At 46.9% G+C, this 21,252-nt stretch overlaps 1 long non-coding RNA gene and 1 pseudogene across 1 annotated transcript; both read right to left on the bottom strand.

Moving 5' to 3' along the window:
- Nucleotides 1–1,762: 1,762 nt before the first annotated feature.
- LOC130211862 (uncharacterized) lies at nt 1,763–3,596 on the bottom strand. The gene is made up of 2 exons (XR_008835185.1): nt 2,829–3,596; nt 1,763–2,743 (listed from the first exon to the last, which is right to left on the bottom strand). It is a non-coding gene; the product is annotated as an uncharacterized LOC130211862 (long non-coding RNA).
- A 2,935-nt stretch (nt 3,597–6,531) lies between these two features.
- Nucleotides 6,532–13,781, bottom strand: LOC130211640 (uncharacterized; annotated as a pseudogene).
- Between the last annotated feature and the right edge of the window lie 7,471 nt (nt 13,782–21,252).

Below are 21,252 nucleotides of genomic sequence, written 5' to 3'. Positions count from 1 at the left end.
GAAGAGGATGCCCTGAGAAAATTGATCATTTTCATCATTGTATTCATCACTTCAGCATGCTCATCTGACAGGGAGGCACAGGACAGATTGATGAATGATGCAATGGTAAGCTATGAGCTCTGGATTGTCCTCTTTCAGTCTTGCTACAGCTCCTTTCTCTCTCCCTATCATAGCAGGGGCTCCATCTGTGGCTATTGAAACCACTTGTGTTGGTTCTATTCCTCTCTTCGTTAACATCTCCTTAATGGCCAGGTAGATATCTTCTCCTCTTGTACTGGTCTGAGTTAATATTTCACTTTTCTTTGTGGCAGATGATGCTGACATGGGTATTTGCTTTATCTTATCACAAAGCTCTTGTTTTGGTTTTTCGTCAAGTAATGTTTCAGCGACGACACTCATGCATTCTTTGACAAGCCCTCCATCAGTAAATGGCTTTTTGTGTTGCCCCAAAATCCAAGCAACTCTGAGGGAACACTCATGAGCACGTTGTTGGGCAGTGAACGTGTGGCTCAGGATCCTGGTGGACTGTTCATATTGGGCTGTGAGACCACTTATTTTCTGTGATCTCACTTCGGATTTGAGTGGGTATGTTTGTTCAAAACCTTTATGTTTTGTCTCATAATGGCGTTTCACATTGCCACTTTTAATAAGTGCCACGGTTTCTGAACATATAAGACACACTGGTTTTGTGCTCCTGTGGGAAGTATGAACAGAAATGAGTCTGTCCATTCCGGATTAAATGCTCTATTTTCGCTGTCAACTTTTCTTTTTTGAGAGCGACATTTGTTCCTTATGTTTCTCTCCCTTTCTCTGTCTCACTCGCCTTTTTCTCAACTTTCTCCGCAGTTGTCCGTTTCTCTCCCTTTCGCTGTCTCACTCGCCTTTTCTAAACTTTCTCCGCGCAGTCGTCCTTTCTCTCCCTTTGTTTTCTACATGTATCGCTATCTTTCTTTTCTTTCTACCGTCTTTTCAAGTGTAACCTGCCTCTACTTTCTCATCTGTCTGCGTAGCGCTGTCTGTTGAGACGTAATGTTTACCGCCGAGAATGCATAGATTTGATTGGCTGAGTGGTATCACGTGGGATGGCTTAACTCGCATGCAATTGGTCTGTGCCGCATCCGCTAAACCACTACCGTAAAGACAGCAAAAGCTGCGCGCCGCTGGTAAAAATTAAACCCGTCAGGTTTTTTCTTTTTTGTTTGGGTTTTGGTGGGCGGTCCGTGCTGGCGGCCCTGGGTCCGATCTTGTCGGACCACCCACCCGGACCTGATCAATACAATACAAATGTCCAACACACACACAAATAGTGACACTCAATACACAACACACCTAACACCGGCTGGTCTGGGCGGCGGATGGCGGCCTCGGACCTTCCTGGCCTGTGACCTGCACTCCGCATTTTTACATGCACTAATCACGCATCTCTCTGCAGAATCTCTCTGGCTTTCAGAAGTAGCACTGAAAAATGATTTAATTACAATTTGTATTTAAATTTGTATTTTAAATTTAAATCACAACTTTAAACTTAGAGACGCACTTGGAGGGTCACATTGTTAATTAGTCTTATGTCTTAGTTAACCGTCGAGTCATTTTCTCGATTTTACAAACTATTTTAAATGTACCTTTTTTAAAGTCACTTGCAGATGACACATACCCATGTGTTTTATATCACAAATTCCAAAACGATCTCAGCTCTCTATATAATGAGGCACAATTGTCCTCAGGCACAAGTGGAAAAAAAATATGGCCCAAAAGCTGAACATTTAAGTTAGATTTTTTTATTTTATTCTTCATATCTCCTGTAAAAACACACCTTTACTCATGTGGACAAACTATTTTGGTGTTTGAAATTGGTTTACCAAAGGTCATAGGTTAACAAAAGCAGTGACATATCTGAATACAATGCTAGATGCATGTAAATAAATGTCGAAAACCAAATTTTGTATTATCGTTTTGGGAGTAGAAATGATGTGGTCTGTCACACCATTAACTGAAATGATAGAAATGGGACTGAGAAACGATGTCAGACGACAGTTAAAGTTTAATGGGGCGTGTGAAAATATAAAATGACAATTACATTTTTTTCTTCTTCAAATAAATGTATTGAACATTAAAAAAAAATATTCTACATAATATACATGTTGAAAGATAGAAAACAGAACACAACTATTGGCAGAATATTTACAATATGGCTTCACTATCATGTCATCGTGTCGTGCTGGTGGTCCTCCGGGGCACGAGACCTCTTTGCTGGCCGGGCAGGTAGAGCTGCGCTGCAGGGGCTGGTGAATCGCAGTGGCGTCCCTAGGCTAAAAAACCCGGGGCTAAAGTCCCGAATGTTTTTTCATTAGCCCCGAATGTTTTCAACCAAAAAAAAAAAAAGATTTGGTACACAAGTGGTTAACACCTCCAGGTCGCACGTGACGTCATTCACCCAAAACAGCGGAGTCATGGTGTGTTCACACCGGACGCGTCAAAATTTTGACGCGCGTCGAGATTACATGTTAAGTCAATGCAAAGCTGCGTCGAAGCTGCGTAGCTGCGTATTTTCCAGCGAGCAGCGCGTCAGACGCGTTTGAAGCAGCACGAACAGAGGGTTTGTCGCGGGGCGAACTCAGCGAACAGCGCGAACAGATGCAGCTCGTTGACGCGCGAGTTCAAATTTCCCAACTCTGGCAGCAAAGACGCGTGAGTCATAGTTGCGTCAGCCAATCAGCGTTGAGCAGCTCCGCTCGTCATCGTCCTGCCGGTCGAAAAAAATGGAGGAAAAGATTATTGTCGCTGTCTGTGGGCACCCCGAACTTTACGATACAACTCTTTATGCTTACCGAAACCGGAGCTATAAAGATAAAGCGTGGAACAAGGTCGGAGAAGCCGTGGGACTACCTGGTACGTTTTGAATGTATGTATTTGCTTTTATTCTCGCTATTTGTTGTACTTTACTATCAACCAACCGCCGGCATATGTGTTTCATGGCAGAGGAGATCTGCCGCTGTAGGTGGAAAAGTCTCAGACACGTATCAAGAGATAAGTGAGAGAGAGCAGCGAGACGCGCAGTGGGAGTGCAGCTCAGTCCACTAAAAAGTGGAAGTACGCTGCGGTCCTGTCGTTCCTCGACTCATTTATGACTCCGCCCCCGACGCGTCCGACGCGTCTGGTGTGAACACCCTTTTTTCGACGCGCGTCAATACTGCTGCGTCAGACGCGTAGAGAATTTTTTCGACGCGTCCGGTGTAAACGCACCATCAGACTGGCAGCAGGCGCAGGTAACAGCAAGCTGCTGCCTGAGAGTGTTTCTATGTCTATAAATTTCGCTGCTTCACTCCTCTGGGCTAAGCCCAGCGCCGCCGCTCCCATAACGCGCATCGCTCTGCCGTGATACGCGCCGACACATCCGCGCACACAGGTGAGCACACTCTCACTCGAAAAACTCACTAGATATATCCAAATCCTAGAGACGCGCCTGGTGAATCCTCTCTGCAAAATACATTACTAGTCAGCACACGTAACGGACACTGTGACGGGACACGTACAGTTTTGTAAAGACACTTACCCGGGTCCAAGTGGATCTCTTCTGGCTGCGTGCTCCTCCGGAGGCTCCGCGCTGCTCGCCAACATCACTGCAGCTGCTTCCTTGTTGTGAAGTCAAATTATGGTGAGGTTTCGTGTGACGAGTACTTTCACCGGACACGTCCACGCCCCTATTTTTCTCTGTGAATCTCGGAGGAACAGACGGAAGGAAGGAGGCGGAAGACGAAACCCTACTGATTAATCCAGTAGTTTAAACTTATTTCTACTCCGTATTTTCGGAGAAATAATTGTTTTAAAAACGGAAACAGTGTCAAACCGCACCATGTGTTGACCTCCGGACTGCAAAAACTTCAACGCACACCGGAAGTAAACAAAGTTGCGTTCTGCGTTAAAATATTTGTGTGCGTTAAACGTAATCTCATAGACTAACGCTGACAGCCCTAATATATATATAGATGGGTAGATAGATCTCACAACCCGGCTTAGGTAGGGTGACCAGACGTCCTGTTTTCCCCGGACATGTCCTGTTTTTGAGACCTAAAAAATGCGTCTGGCAGGGATTCCAAAAACGTCCGGGATTTTGCTTCGTCGGATATTTGTTTCTCTGAGTTTTCACAAACTTGTATTTATACCTTACGAGTTTTGGAAATGGTATCTCCCTTATGTTCCACCTTCTTGCGCGAGCTCTGACGGTATCGAGAACAGTCATTGGTCGACCGATCTCAGGGTTGCCAGATACATGATAATTATCCTCCAAATACAACCATTTTGAGCCTTTGGTACGATACTTCACCATTTCCAATCTGGCAACACTGAGCACCTTGCCGCTTCCACTAGTTCATTGTTGTTTAGGTGGCATGCTATACACTACTACCAGCGCCGCCGCTCCCATAACGCACTGCGCACTGTGCGTAGAGCACCACGTCCCGAGGGGGCTCCACAAAATAGGCAACTAAAAAAATCCTCATTTATAATAATTATAACTGAGGCTTGAGGGCATGATTAGTTATTTGACACGGGGACCGTCACTATATATGTGTGTGTGTATATATATATATACATACATACATTTGTTTTAATTAAATAAACATGCATTACATTGGGGCTGCACGGTGGTGTAGTGGCTAGCACTGCCGCCTCACAGCAAGAGGGCCGTGGGTTCAATTCCCGGTCGGGGCGGTCCTTCTGTGTGGAGTTTGCATGTTCTCCCCGTGGCAGCGTGTGTTTCCTCCGGGTTCTCCGGCTTCCTCCCACAGTCCAAAGACATGCAGTCAGGTTAATTGATCTCTAAATTGCCCATAGGTGTGAATGTGAGAGTGAATGGTTGTATGTCTCTGTGTGCCCTGAGATGGACTGGCGGCCTGTCCAGGGCCTTCGCCCTATGTCAGCTGAGATCGGCTCCAGCGACCCTAATGAGGATGAAGCGGTATTGATAATGGATGGATGCATTACATTATGAAACATGTTTTCCCTACATCAAATCACCAGGCTACTTCAAATTGATTGAAGTCAGCAGTTTTGTGTAAATAAGGAGGACAGTGATTGATAATGTAAAGAATATATATATTATAGCTTAGCCTAGTGTATTGTGCATAAATGTTATGTGTAAAGTGGAAAAACACTGGACGAGAGTTAGAAACATTAGCAGGGCATTCCAGCGCCTGAACTGATCAAAGAAGATAACAGTGACACACGAAAGAACTTTATGCACCAACGCTCACCCTAGATTTGAATAGAACAAAGCAACACTCATGCTCACATGAACAGGAGAGCCACAGAGACAACTACTGAGCGCAGATAAGATAAGGAAAGGTCCAGCTTTGACAATTAATATCCGGATTCAACCACAGCCCTCTCTCACACACACACACACACACACACACACACAGGCCCTTTGTAAATATCCTGGGAACGACCTTCTCGCCACAGCGCATCCCACCTAGGAAGAGATAAGACTATCTTAGAAAACTCCCCAGCTCAGTCAAGGAAGCTACATGTGAATTCCATCTTCCTTTCTCACACTTTCACAACATATGCTCTCATTGGCTGGCCACTAGAACCAATGAAGGAGCGACAACGGCGGAAGCAGAGGAACAAGAGCCAATGAGAAAACCCCACCCCCTTATCTCCTGACCAATCAGAACTGGTCCTTTCGGCTATTTAAAATGGCTGCACACTCTGAACCGGCGTCTTCTCTCCAGCGCTGGGGCCACTGGTCCCAGCTGAGGAGGGGGGTCCATGCATGATGTCTACTTGTATCCTGAATTCTGAATAAAACGCTAACAAATGTAACGTAGAAGTATACCGCTCTATTTTCTTCCAGTGAGTGTCGTCCAGGTGGTGTGTCGCTGTCCAACTCCAACAATAACACATGTTAGACATTTATTTAAAACGACACAAATGAACACATTTATATAAACAACATTATGAACAATAAATCTATCTAAAAAAACACAACATAAGCAAACTTCTTTTTAAACTATTTACAAATGGAAAAGGAATAGATTAATCTTAAATTAATCTCTTTTACTAGCCGGTGTTTGGTTCTAAAGTTCTTTTGCCCGTTGCAGTGGACTGATCAGCACCACCATCCTCCTGGGCTTTTCCTTGGGCGACTTTAGGAAACAAACAAAACCACATTGAGTTGATCAGTTCTTGTTTTCACACAACTGTCATGCACTTTTTTTAAGGCCGAATATTTACTTACACTTTATTGGTCCTCTTCCTCAAACTGCCCTTCTCAACTCCTTCGCTTGGCTGCGTCTAGGACGAGAGAATAAAAGTGGTCGGCCGTTGACGTGTTGTGCCACATGAATCGGGCCAGACGGTTCCTGGTTGTTGTGGATGTCTTTTGCCTGGAAACGGTAAAAGAGACGTGTCGGTCAAGCAAGCAAGTTGTTTTGGTTCTACAGCATCACAGACTGGAAAATTACACTTGCGTGTCCAGACACCGCCGTCCTGAGGTCTGAATGTGGGCCGTCCAGGCAGGCCCATCTGGGCTCAGGCCGTCTGCATGTAGCGGACCATATTTTTTACTGGCCCGTCACCCGTTGCGATGAACACCCTCTGATTTTTGGGGCTCAGATTTTTCCTGACCTCGAGCCACCTCTCCAGCCAGGAGAACTCCTCAAAGGTCAGGAAGATCTGAGCCCCCCCAAAATCTTTGTTTGTCTCGTGTTCGTCGATCTATAATACACGCAAAAAAACATGAAACATTTAAAATATAACCGAGTTGATTAGGCACTTCATTGTAGAGCTTGGTACATACAGTGATGACGTAGCCGGTGTCAGTCGGGAGCAGAGGGTCTTTTTTGGCCGCCTCAACCTCGGAGACGGTCATGTTGGTGAGTAACCCCCGGCCTGTGTCCATAAATGGACACGACAAAGGCCGAGAAGTACCCGTAAAAGTCATCCCTGAGGTTGAAGTTGTCCTCTGTCTCCATCTTGGCTGAATTGAGGATAGTGCGAGAGAAGGGGAAAGAACTCTGTAGGGAGACACACACATTTATTTACGTCTATATATAATTTAGGTATGCAAACTGTCTTACTCAGCAACTCCGGGGATGACGAGCCTGGCCTTCTCCTGGCAGCGCCTCAGGCTCTCACGTGACACAATGTTGGCCATCTTTTTGGCCTTGACCTTTAGTTGATGGGTAACAATGGGCCTGGCCAAATTGTTGACGGCCTTGTGGACCGCCCTGATTTTTGCTTTCATCTGGCCCCTCCGCAACCTGCACGCTCTTGGCGGGGTGTCCTCAAGGTACCTGAGACACTGAATTATGTTCCTCAGGTAAAAGTTCACGGTTGTAATTTCCCTGCCCTCACTCATGAGTTGAGCCGCGTATCTGTAAAAACAAACTGCAATTTAGTCACCGTTCACATCATGCTTCTGGATTAGTCGCTTAATTTGCATGTGAAATTGACGCTTACTTCATGATGCCGGGAAAGTCGTCCAAAAAAAGCCAGGAGGCGAGGTCGCTCTTCCCCACAGAGGTGGAAGAGGAACGACCTCACCCGACTGGCTTGAGGTGGCATTCTCCGCCTGTTTTTAGAGTGGGTTGAATGCCATGTTCATATGCTGAATATTCAGCCAAAAATGTTTCTGTTCAAAGACAGAAAAACAGTTTTAATTATTTAACATTGAAATAGAATCTTAAAACACACACAATGTACTTTTTCCTCTTACCAACACTGGGAGTGAGGGAGGACCAGGTGCCTCATGGCACCTCTCCCCGTCCCCTTGAAGGGGGCCTTCTGTAGTTGCAGCTGCCTGCTTGGCCTGGCCTCCTCCACCTCCTCTTTTCCCTGGCTGCCAGCTGCACCTTCCTTCCTCTGAAAATAGAAAGAAAGTATTAATATTATTATTTGAGTTACGCCACTGCTTCAGTACTTTTCCTACACCGTGATTATTTACGATGCGGGCTTCAGATCAACTATCACCTGGGCACCAGGATACAGCTCCCTTGGTTGTATGGTATTTGCGATCAACTCAATAGGTAGCATATCCCCATAAAGCTGTGATGGGGAGGCCCACCTCCCCTCTCCCCGACGCGGCACTTGCTTATGGTGCCGCCGCAGCTGTATCCAGTCCTGGGTTTGCGCTGGATGACGGGTAGACAGCGGCCGCTTCTTCATGTCTTTTAGCACATAGAGTATATCACTACTCTCCCCAGTCTAAGAGGCTCAGGTGTACGGAGAGCCCCCCAGTCCGCCAAGGGCCCGATCCTAGCTGACACCTTGCACACCTTTTGTGGGTCCACTCAAACGAGTTTTCCCAGGTCTACACGCCCTTTAGAGATCCTTTTTTATCCCATTTTGACCAAAAATTATCTTTCGTGATGGGGTGGTCACTCGCCTCCTCATCGCATGAAGTCTCTCGGTACAAGATGGCCCTTCTCCTCAGGAGTTTTGCAAAGCTTTGGCATTGAGCCTGCGTCAAGCCCTACCTTTGGGCCACTTACCTCTGGCTCCCAATGGGAACCCGAAGATCGCAACCTTCCGGAGTCGAGGGTTCTTCTCCTTAACCAGACCTTCCATGGACAGATATTTACTCTCTGGAGAGTCTCCGTTCAATTCATATCTCACCGTTGAATCGATGATCAGAGCCGTGTCGCCTCTCAGGCAGATCATGTCCGGGGCCAGATCCTTCCCATTGGGAAGACTCCGGCGCTTTTCTCGGTCCACCTTCCATCCGACCCTCTCCGCCTCGGCAGCGAGGAGCTCACACAGTGCGTGGTGCCTTCGGATCCGACTCAACTGGACCTCCGGGCAGACCCCCAATATGTGTGAGCAGGTCTCGGGAGGACCCCGACGGTGTCTTCTCCCTCTGCCAAGGAGATCTCTCGTAGGCTAGACGTTGGCCCTCAGCTGGAGGGCTGCAGGAAACGGTCCTGGCTTGACCCTGTTTGGCCCGTAGCCTGACAGCCAGCAGTTACTGATTTTGTCCACACAAAACACCTGTACCCCGCTGCCCTGAGACACCAGCTTTGTCCACCTAGCAAACTCGACCTGGCGCCATTTGCTTGGCACTAATTACATCCTCGGCCTCGCGTTAGGGTCCTGTGGCAGCCACTCCGCACTCCCCTCAGGGGAGTCTGACACCTCGCTCTGCTCCCCTCCTCGAGGGCGCTGAGGCTGGGAACTTCGCTCAGCGACCCCCCCGCTTTCAGTCAGGGTATTTGGAAGGTCTCGTGCGTTGAGCAACCCACTGACCGTCTCATCTGTCCAGTGAAACAGCTTATGGATCCTCCGGGCTTGTATGGATGGAATCATAACAGAGAGCTTGGGAACTGTAGCACGCCCGACCCCGCCACCCGTGGGCTTCCCCCACCAGCACCAAGGATCCGCCAGACAGAGAGGTTTTGCTCGAAGACATGCTTTTATTCTCGAAACACACACCGAGCAGACCGCCAAACATGCGCCTCTGCTCACCCTCCTCCTCCACTCTCAAGTGGGAGCTTTTATAAGGGTGGCCTCGGCTGCTGACTGATTGCCAATCACCAGCAGCCGAGGCCAAATCAGACACAGCTGCCACAGGAACGCTTAACCCGCCATCGCACTTCCCAGAATATAATAGCCCACCCGTAGTACACACAGGAAGGTGTAACCACGTTTTGACTGTTCTCTTTACGACCAATTCCACTTCTGTCAGGGTCTTCACAGATAACATGCAATGATCTGCAGCAAAGTTAGCCTGGGCAGGGCATAGTCACATAGTAACGACACTTTATGAATGGGATCAAGGGATGCGCTTCCTATTACCTCGATCCAATTTCTGGACTGTGCTACCCAGTCCTTCGAGAAGATCCCCCGCCACGGGTTCACCCTGACCCAAAGGTATCGGACCGACTCTGTGGGCCCGATCATGTGGATAGGCCTCCCCGCCAACCTCCATGGAGGACAGTTGTTTATGGTGACGCTTCCACCACTGGCATCGATGAAGAACAAGTGGCACTTACTGGGTTGAACTTGCATTCCAGTAAGCCTGGAGAACTCCTCTAAAACTGCCAGGTTGTGGGACATACCCTCCACTGATCTGCTCAGTATCACAAGATCTTCTACAAATGCCATCGCTGTAATGGGCTTGAAATCGGTGGCAAAGCCCCGACCCTCCTTCTCGAGTTTTTGGACCAGTGGATCCAGGGAAATATTGAGGAGGAGCGGGGACATCGGATCACCCTGCTTCACCCCTACCTTGACCTTATGTCAGAAGTTCTGCCTTCTTGACATTTTATTTGCGTAACACATTCTTTGTAGGAGTTCCCTATCAACTCCTGCATGTGCGGATCCAGGCCCTTGTGCCCCAGAGCTAGTAGGTGCTCATGAGACACTGGATCGACCGCCTTCGCAAAGTCGACGAACACTACCCCGAGGGAGCGCTTTTTGGCCTGACTCATCTTCATCACACCGGCTAACAAAGTGAGGTTTTCAGAGCAGCCAGGGGAGGCAATAAACCCCCTCTGTCCAGGGTGGATAGGACAAGCCTCTGTCATCCTACCCGTCAGGATCCTCAAGACCACGGAGCCAATGGTAATGGGGCGCCAATTGTTTATATCACCGAGTTTATCGGCATCCGAGGTCTTAGGTATTAGTGTCGTCTGACACTTTTTGAAAGCCCCAGGTATGGAGCCTGCGACAGGCCAAGAGGAGAACATGTGCGCCAATTTCCCAGACAGAACACTTGTCTTCTGAACGCACCTGCACAGATACAACATTTGATCATTTTTGAAGTACTTGGGTCCGGTGTACTGCCATCGCTAGTGGTACACTGCGAGGGGATACTACATGGATCTATTATAGTCGGTAGGTGGAGCAGAGCTTCCCTGGCTCTCTGACACTTCTGATCTGCGATATCTTCCACAAAGCTGCCGTGAACAGGCCGACATGCCTAGGCACCCACATCCAAAGAGCCCAGACACTTGTTCGCCATCCCTCAACGGACTTCCCACTTGGTTGCATCGTCCACACCTTTCCTTAGATTGTCATGGGGATGGTCCATTTGCGATGTTGTAATACACATTAATGGTGTCATGCTGATTTTTCTTGGCAATTGCCAAACATATTGCCTGCATCAACACCATTGATCCGTCACAAATCACCATGACAGGCAATCGCATGCCTCATCCATAGGACCTTGTGACTGTCAAAAATGAATCTATGGAGTGGTGTGGTCGCAGGTCAGATAGGTAGCTACTGCCAAGGGAGAGGAGTTCATAAACATAAATAGGAGGGGACCCCTTCTCATTTTGTTATGCTTCCTGTGGCATCCAAGTAGACAATGTCTTCAAGGCATCACACATGGAATACTGCAATCCCCTTTTTTGACCAGAGAAGCAGACCTTTTGGATGACGAGAAACTTTTTGCAGGACCTCATTCGGAGCGTCTGTTTTTTTTGCCCAGCATCATCTGAAGAATTCATTACTGTGTTCGCGACTCTTATTTCTAAGTTCCAAGGAAATGTTTTTTAAAACCTGCGGAGTCTGCGCCTGATCCCTACAACCAGAAAGCATGACTTCTTCATGTAAAGTTGACATTTGTTTCAGGTACATAGCTCATGGCAATTGATTTTGTAAATCAATGCCGATGTGTATCCTGTCATTTGCCCTTATTGGGCATCTTTTTAATTCCGTGGAATTGTGCACGGTCATCCCTCCTTGGAATTGCACGTTGGCCTTCAAGACCGCCTCACTGTTAATGCTGATGGTTACTGTAACGGGGCAGTCCTCAAAGCGGCAGTATCACAGGCACCAAAACTCAGGGCATTCCCTTTTTGACCCTACAGCCTTGAGCCTGTGCCTTTTTTAAAAGCTATTGCGTAAAAACGATTGATAGTGACAATTCCTCTCGTGATTATATTTGTCCATTGTAGTCCTCTCAGCCCTCTTTTTCTTTGTTTGATATTCCAGTCTTTGTGGTCAATAAAAAAGAAAGATGGAGCATGAGGGACTTGAATTTTGATAAATCCATCTTCATCTATTTTAGTGTCCTAATGAAAATGCACATGTTATTGCTCTGTCATGCCATGTAATGTTATTGATATAAGTGTATCCTTTGACTGTGTAGAATGACTTGTCATTCATATACATACTAACTGTAGATTATTCATAGTCAGATGCCACTCATAATTTAGAAAAACCCCCCAGGTCTGAGTAGATTTAAAGTAATTTATTTTAATTTAAAGACTGCTTAATGGACTGAGGGCCCCTTTTGGACCAGGGTCCACTCAGACCACCGTCACTCTGGCCCTACAACATGAACTCTTCCGGGCATGACAACAGACTGAAGGACCCGGCCTCTAACCCTAACCCCAAAACATGCACTCTTTTGGGCATGACAGCCAGAAGGACCCTGACTCTGGAGGAACCAGGAACCATCAAGACCACCATCAACCAACTCCACAACAGTCACTCTTCTGGGCATGACAACGGCAAGAAGGGCCCTGACTCTGGAGGAACTGTGGGGTCCACGGGGTCGGAGGGTAGCAGGGCCAGGGAGTGTGCTCCAGAGGTGGTTCTGGCCAAGAGGGCTTGAAGGGAATGTCCAACAGGTGTCACTCACTGTCCTCTATTGTCCCTGGTACTTTCTTAAGGGGGATTTCACTTGAGTACCCAGGAAAGGTAGCCCAAATCATAGGTACATGCTTAGCAAGGTGACCACTAAAAACATATATAAATGACTACTAAATAACTGGATTAGAGTTCACACCAGAGGATTCTCATATCTTCTGAACAGCAATTGTGTATGAATAATCATGAGGACAGGTGATTGATTACAAGACATCTTTTACATTTATTCAAAACAATACACTTATAATACATTAACAATAAAACTATGTACAACAAAAAAAAGTCTTTTTGGTACCCTTTTAAAAAAAAACTTTTCTCTTTTGCCCGTTGAAGGGGGCTTATCATGATCACCATTTTCCTGGGTATCTGTTGAGGAAGCACAAACGAAACCACATTGAGTTGATCAGTTCAGGCTTGTTTTCACACAACTGTCTTGCACTTTTTTAAAGACTGAATATATACTTACACGTGGCTGGTCCTCTTCCGCCGCTGCCTGAGGGCGGTTCCCCTCTTCCTCCATCTGCTCGGCCTCCTCGGCAGTCGAGTCGCTACTATCTTTGCTGGTTTCGAGACTGTCCCCCGCCATCCGGGACCCTCGGTACCGCGTCTGGCCGGTGGCATGTGGAAAGGAGGAGGGGAGGGAGGAGGCGGCAGTCACCTCCTCAAATTGTTCCCTCATCTGCATTGCTTTCGGTCCAGCACCAAGGCATAGAACCGGTCGGCCGTTGCCGTATTATGGCACATAAAACGGGCCTTCCGGTACCTGACCAGATTTTTCACTGGCCCGTCACCCTTGGTGACGAACACCCTTTGGTTTTTGGGGGCCAGATTCTTCCTGACTTGGATCCACCTCTCCAGCCAGGAGAACTCTTCACAACTCGGGAAGATCTGAGCCCCTCCAAAGTCCTTATTCGTTTTGTGTTGGTCAATCTATAATACACAGAAAAAAACATTATTTTTCAAATAAAACAGAGTTGATGAGGCACTTCATTGTAGAGCTTGGTACATACAGTGATGACGTAGCCGGTTTCCTTCAGGAGGAGACTGTCTTTATTTGCCACCTTAACCTCAGGGACGGTCATATTAGTTAGTACTCCCGGCCTGTGTCCATAGATGGACACCACGAAGGCCGAGACATAACCATAGAAGTCGTCCCTGAGGTTGAAATCGTCCTCAGTCTCCATCTTTGTCAGGCCGGTATTCCAATCAGGACTCAAAAGCTGAGGCGTCAGTGAGCAGACTTTATTAATGCAAACAAAACCCTCCTAAGAGGTGGAGGCTAAACAAGGTACTAAGAAACAAAAAGGCTGGACTAGGAAAACTACAACAAATATCGCTCCTTCGAGGTAGGTTCACACTTACGAAAAGACTCGGCGGCTATGAACATGGCTTTGGTTCTGGCTTCGGTGATCAGACATGAGACGAAACACTTTGGCACAGGACAGAGGGAAGACGCAGACTATAAGCACATGACGGTAATGGGGAACAGGTGGAACCAATCAGGGATCAGGGGAGACAATCAGACCGGTGACACATGAGGAAGGGCAAGTGACCTGAAACGAGAGGAGAGTTAGACTTCAAAATAAAACAGGAAGTTACGAGACAAAAACCCAAGACAAGCTTGTGACAATCTTGGCTGAAATGAGGATAGTGCGAGAGGGAGAGAATGGGAAGAAAACAGTTTCAGAACTCTGTAGGGAGGCACACACATTTATTTACGTCTATACATTATTTAGGTGTGCAAACTGTCTTACTCAGCAACTCTGGGATGACGAGCCTGGCCTTCTCATGGCAGCTCCTCAGGTTCTCGCGGTAAACTATTTTGCCCATCTTTTTTGCCTTGACCTTCAATTGATGAGTCACAATAGGCCTGGCCAAATTGTGGACGGCCTTGTCGACCGCCCTGATGCCCTTCATATGGGCCCTCTGCAACCTGCATGTCTTCGGCGGGGTGTCCTCAAGGTACCTGAGGAACTGAATAATGTTCGTCAGGTAAAAGTTGACTGTGGTAATCTCTTTACCCTCGCTCATGAGTTGATTAGCGTAGCTGTAAAAAGAAACACTGCAATTTAGTCACCATTCACATCATGATTGTGTAACAGCCGCTTAATTTGCATGTGAAAATGACGCTTACCTCATGATGCCGGGCAAATCATACAAAAAAAGCCAGAAGGCGAGGTCGCTCTTCCCCACAGAGAGGTGAAAGAGGAACGACCTCACCCGACTGGCTTTCGACACGGCATTTTCCATCTGTTTGATTGTTTACGCCCTTCCTGGTATGTTTTGTAGTCAATTAGAACACTTTCTGTTTAAAGAAAGAAAAACATTTTTAATAATTTAACATTGAAATAGAATCTTAAAACACACACACGATGCACTTTCCCCTCTTACCAATACTGGGAGGGAGGACCAGGTGCCTCATTGCAGCACCTCTCCCCGGCCTCCTCCGGCTGCTCCTCCGGCTCGTGGATTGGCCCTGCCTCCTCCACGTCCTCCAGCCGCTCCACCTCCTCTCCCCGGCTGCCAGCATCACCTTCCTTAATCTAAGAAAAACAAGAAGAGTGATTCATAGTATTTGGACAACCAATTTGATGCTGGTCAACTTCCAGCCAGGCGCACTCACCTCTGTCACTACCTTCTGTAAGCGGCGGAGTTTTCGGGTCTGAATTTGAATTTTTTTCAGCCGGAGGAGAGCTTCCCTCTCCAGCCTCTCGATTGTGGCTAGTGCCACCTGGTGCTCCGCCCTCCCAGCCACACACATAGAGAGCTGGCAGTTCACCTCCGGGTCGACCTCATCCACCCCCTGCAGCTCATCAGGGTCCCTCGTGTCAATGTCAAAGTCCGACACCAAGGCAACCTGAGGGTTTGTGGCCCTCAGGTGTCCAAGGAGCTGGATGGACATTGCCCTTTTTGCAGCTTGCTCCTCAGTGAGCGTCTGGTTTCGGGTCAGCTCCGGGTGGCCATCCTTCAGATGCTTGTCCAGTCTTGTGCTGCGGTACTTGCAGCCCAAGACTGAACAAGGGGATGTTGACCCATCCCGAGGCCAAATTGAGGAGCAGCTTTCTCTCATCCAGATTAATGACAAAATGTGCCCTCTTGAGGTGTTGAGCTAAGGCCTTATAGGCTTCAAGGCACAAAGGGCAAATGGTGTTTTCGTTTGGTGTCATTTCTAAAAGAAAATATACATCTTAATGTAAACAAGTAGGAAATTATTTTATGTATACCACATTTTAATTTTAAAAAAAGAAGTATTATTTAATTAAATAAAAACACATTGCATATGAACCAAAAAAATGCCATTTATTATTATTTACCAGGCAAATACATTAGAGTAATTAACAGTGAACCACAAAATACCCACCACGGAATAGCATCTTGTCCTCAGAAAAACTTTTATTTTCTTCTTTTATTTAAACTCCGTTTTTCAACAATTTTTCTGTAACTCATTTTAAAAAGGAACACCACAGCAATGTACATGTTTTACAGGTAAATTATTTAACTTAACTGGAATTAGCAACTATCAGCGGAGAAAGTTACGTGCTCCTCGTGTGTGTTTTTCAAAATGTGAATTTTTTGACTCCGGAAAAAAAAGCAGTTTTTCAATGATTTATTTCTATTTTCATAACTCATTTTAAAAAAGGAACACCACCAAAAATGTACATCTAACAGGAAAATGATTTCGCTATTTAAAGTTGGAAACTACAGGACTGACTACAACGACACTCACACATCATTACATTTAACTCAGGGCAGTACTTAAGTGTGGGGTCCACGGGGTCGGAGGGTGAGCAAGGTTAGGGAGTGTGCTCCAGAGGCCCCACAGACCAATTGAATTTGGCCTATTGTCCACCCGGTGGCAGTCAATGTCCCCCAATCCTCCTGGTACTTTCTCAAGGGGGATTTGACTAACAATTACCCAAGTATAGTCACTCCTGGGCCAGCCTTGGAGGGAATGTCCAGCAGATGGCAGTCACTGTCCTCCAATCCTCCCTGGTACTTTCCCAAGGTGGATTTCACTTGATGAGTACCCAGGAAAGGTATCCCAAATCATAGGTACATGCTTATTAAGGTGACCACTAAAAACATCTCTCATATCGTCTAAACAGCAATTGTGTACGAATAATCATGACAGGTGACATCTTTTACATTTATTCAAAACAACACACATTTATACAAATATATATTAAAAACACAATATAATACAGTAACACTATAAAACTATTTACAACAAAAAAGAGATGAACATTTAATATGCATCGCTTTCTTTTTAGTATCTTATCATTACGACCTTCTGTTATGTGTTGGTATGGAGATTGAACCCAAACGCAGACTGACAACAGCTTGACTTCAACCAGTGCTCTTTATTCCAAAAACAAGGACAAGGCAAAACAGAATAACTAAAATGCAGGGGTCTTGGACCAAAGTCTCTTGCTCCGAGGTCGGGAGGGAAGCTCGACCGAACACTCAAAAAAAAGGAAACAGTTAAAGTTGGCTCCTCACTCAGGTGACGACCATGTCTCTACACTGAGTGGGGGGAAAAAAACAAAGTACAGGTTACGGAGTAACGACGGGAAGAAAAACTCACAGGGCGAATGGACGTACGGACTGGCTTCGTGTTGGTAAACCAACGACCTGACAGTGAGCAAGAGCAGGACCGGGGTATTTAAGCCAGCTGGAGATGATCAGGTGAGATGAGCCCCAGCTGGCTCTTCTGGAGGGAGGCGTGACAGTGGACGGAGTTCGGAGGAGGGAAACTGCGGGGTGAGACGAAAACAAAAACAAAAGCACATGGCACAACGACAACACACATGAGGAGAGGAGGTAAGGGGACAACAGAGGAGAAAAACAGCAGGGGAGACAGAGATCCTAACACCATCTTGGGTATCTGTTGAGGAAGCACAAACAAAACCACATTGAGTTGATCAGTTCAGGCTTGTTTTCACACAACTATGATGCACTTTTTTAAAGACTGCATATTTACTTACAACTTGCTGGTCCTCTTCCTCCTCTGCCTGAGTCTCATTCCGTTGTTGCATGGCCGTGGGCTCCTCCTCCCCGGCAGCCGAGTCGCCACTGTCCCCGCTCGAGTCAGGTGTCGGCCGCCTTCCGGGACCCTTGGTGTGGCGCTCGGTGCCCCCCCTTGCTGGTGGCATGTGAGGGGGAGGGGAGGGGGGAGGAGGCAGTCACCTCCTCAAATTTCCCACTCAATTCTTTCGCCTGGCTGCAGTCCATGACGAGCGCATAGAACTGGTCGGCAGTTGCCGTGTTATGGCACATGAATGTTGCCAACCGGTTTCGGGTCCGCTTGTCATGGACGTTTTTTGCCTGGAGACAGTAAAAGAGACGTCAAGCAAGCCAATTGTTTTTGTACTACAGCGTCACAGAGAGTGCCTGGAAAATCACACTTACGTGTGCAGCCACCGACGTCCTGAGGTCAGTGAAGGTGGGCTGTCCAGGCAGGCCCATCTGGGCCCAGGCCATTTGTAGGTACCGGACCAGGTTTTTCACCGGCCCGTCACCCCTAGTGACAAACACCCTCTGATTCTTGGGGCTCAGATGCTTCCTGACTTCGAGCCACCTCTCCAGGCAGGAGAACTCCTCCAACGTCAGGAAAATCTGAGCCCCCCCGAAATCTCGGTTCGTTTTGTGTTCTTCAATCTATAATACACAGAAAAAAACATTATTTTTTCAAATAAAACAGAGTTGATGAGGCACTTCATTGTAGAGCTTGGTACATACAGTGATGACGTAGCCGGTGTCCGTCGGGAGCAGCCTCAACCTCAGGGACGGTCATATTTGTGAGTACCCCGGCCTGTGTCCATAAATGGACATTACGAAGGCCGAGAAGTACCCGTAGAAGTCATCCTTAAGGTTGAAGTCGGCCTCTGTCTCCATCTTGGCTGAAATGAGGATGGTGCAAGAGAGAGAGAAGAGGAACAAAACAATTTCAGAACTCTGGAGAGAGACACACGCGTTTATGTCTATATATAATTTAGTTATGAAAACTGTCTTACTCAGCAGCTCTGGGATGGCCGCCAGCCTGGCCTGGTCCTGGCACCTCCTCAGGCTAGCCCTGAACACGATCTTCTTAATTTTCCTGGCCTTCACCGTAAGCTGGTGGGTTACGATTGGCCTTGCAAGTAGGGCCTTGTTGACCGCCCTTGTTAGTGCACTAACCTGGCCCCTCCTCAACCTGCAGGACCTTGGTGGGGTCTCCTGCAGGTAATTCAAAAATTGCAAAATGTTGCGCAGGTAAAAATTCATCGTGGTGACCTCCTTCCCCTCGCTCATCAGTTGAGCTGACTATCTGTAAAAAGAAACACTGCAATTTAGTCACCGTTCACATGCTTGTTTTGCATGTGAAAATGTCGCTTACTTCTGGATGGCCGGGCATATTGTCCAAGAAAAGCCAGGAGGCGAGGTCGCTCTTCCCCACAGAGGTAGAACAAGAACGACCTCATCCGACTGGCTTTTGACACGGCATTTTCTATTTGCCTTTTAGTAGGGTTAGTTCCTTCGTGGTATGACTGGTAATCCCCCAGAAAAGTTTCTGTTCAAAGAAAGAAAAACATTTGTAATAATTTAACATTGAAATAGAATCTTAATACACACACAATGTACTTTTTCCACTTACCAACACTGGGAGGGAGGACCAGATGCCGCATGGCCGCACCTCTCCCGTCCCCTTGAAGGTGGCCCTCTGCATATTGACCTCACTGCTTGGCCCGGCCTCCTCCACCCGTTCGTCCACCTCCTCCACACGCTCCTCCACCACATCACCCGCCTTCTCCACTCCCCGGCTGCCAGCTGCACCTTCCTTCATCTGAGAAAAAAAAGAAAAGAGTATGATTAATATTATTTGGAAAACCGGCATGATGCTGTTCAACTTCCAGCCAGCTGCACTCACCTCTTTGACCAGCTTTTGGTAGCGGCGGAGTTTTCGTGCCTGCACCTTTATTTTGTTAAGGAGAGATTCCCTCTTCTTCCCCTCAACAGTTGCATTTGCGACCTGGAGCTCCGCCCTCACAGCCACGCATTCAGTTCTGTGGCAGACCAGACCGGGTATACCTCATCGACCCCCTGCAGCTCCTCATCGTGACTCCTCAAGGTCAAAATCGGAGATCATGGCTACCTGAGGCTTTGTGGCCCTCAGGGAGCCAAGAAGCTCGACGGTCACCGCCCTCTTGGCAGCTACTACTTCCAGGGCCATCCGGTTTCGGGTCAGCTCCTGGTGGCCATCCTTTAGATGCATGTCCAGTCTTGAGCTGCGGTACTTGCAGCCCAAGACTGGACAAGGGGCGAACCGGATATTGACCCGCCCGGATGCCATGTTTAGTAAGAGTTTCCTCTCATCTATATTGTTGACAAAATGGGCCCTCTTCAGGTGCTGTGCCAACACTTTGTAAGCATTTAGGCACAGAGGGCAGATTGTTGATTCAATTGTTGGAGTCATTTCTGAAAGAAAATAAACATCTTAACTTAAACAAGTAGGTAATTATTTTACGTATAAAACATTTTAATTTAAAAAAAGAAGTATTATTTAATTAAATGAAAACACATTGCATATAAACCAAAAAAATGCCATTTAATATTATTTACCAGGCAAATACGTTAGTTAATGAGTAATTAACAGTGAACCACAAAATACCCACCACGTGGATAGACCCCCCCCCCTCCCTTCCCCCCGCCATCTTGTCTTATACCCACCACGTGGTACATCATCTTGTCTTATACCCACCACGACATAGCCCCTCCCCCACCCCCATCTTGTCCTCAGAAAAACTATTTTTCTTCTTTTTATTCAAACTCCCTTTTTCAACGATTTATTTCTAATTGTTCTGTAACTCATTTAAAAAAAGGAACACCACAGAAATGTACATGTTTAAATTATTTAACAGAATTGGAATTACCAATAATTAGCGGAGAAAGTTCCGTGCTCCTCATAAAGTGCATTTTTTTTACTGTCCCAAAAAAACACACAGTTTTTCAACGATTTATTTCTAGTTCCGTAACTCATTTTAAAAAGGAACACCACCAAAATGTGCATCTCTAACAGGAACATTATTTAGGTATTTAAAGTTCTGGTCTCCAGTGTGTCCTTGTTCTCACCACAGGGATAGTCAGGGAGGAACTGGATTTCCCCTCTTCTGGGTCGTTTAATGTTGGCCCGGGATGGTGTACCCTCCGGGTTGCTGCGGCTGCGCTTTCCTGCATTCACGGCCACATCTTTTATGCCAGCTCTGCTCAACTTAGTCCTGTAGTTGCCCATCTTGAAGCGAAGGCTGTTCTTCCATGCTTCATATCCTGTTTGGGAACCTCTCTGTCAGGCAGGGGTGTTTATTCACAAGGGCATCTGCAGCCTTGCCTATCGGTTTGCTACTCAGATATGCCTTATGTCTCTACATTTCCGCAGCCATCACATCCAGTATGTTATGTTTTTGATCCCTGGTTAACCTCAAGATTTTGTCTTCCTTCTCAAACAAACCGTTGCCCTCTCTTAATGCAAACTCCACCTCGTATGAGAATGTCGGAACAACAAAAACTTCAGGCCATCTACAGAGGCGCTCAGGTGACTCTATATCTGATAACAACACTCAGTGTGTTTACATGATGGTATAATTCGAATCTTGCTTTAGTCGGACTATGCTATCTTTT

This window comes from Pseudoliparis swirei, chromosome 21, assembly GCF_029220125.1.
Source record: "Pseudoliparis swirei isolate HS2019 ecotype Mariana Trench chromosome 21, NWPU_hadal_v1, whole genome shotgun sequence".
Classification (NCBI taxonomy): domain Eukaryota; kingdom Metazoa; phylum Chordata; class Actinopteri; order Perciformes; family Liparidae; genus Pseudoliparis; species Pseudoliparis swirei.
Note: the sequence above shows the minus strand (reverse complement) of the source record. Positions and strands in the feature narration are given on the sequence as shown.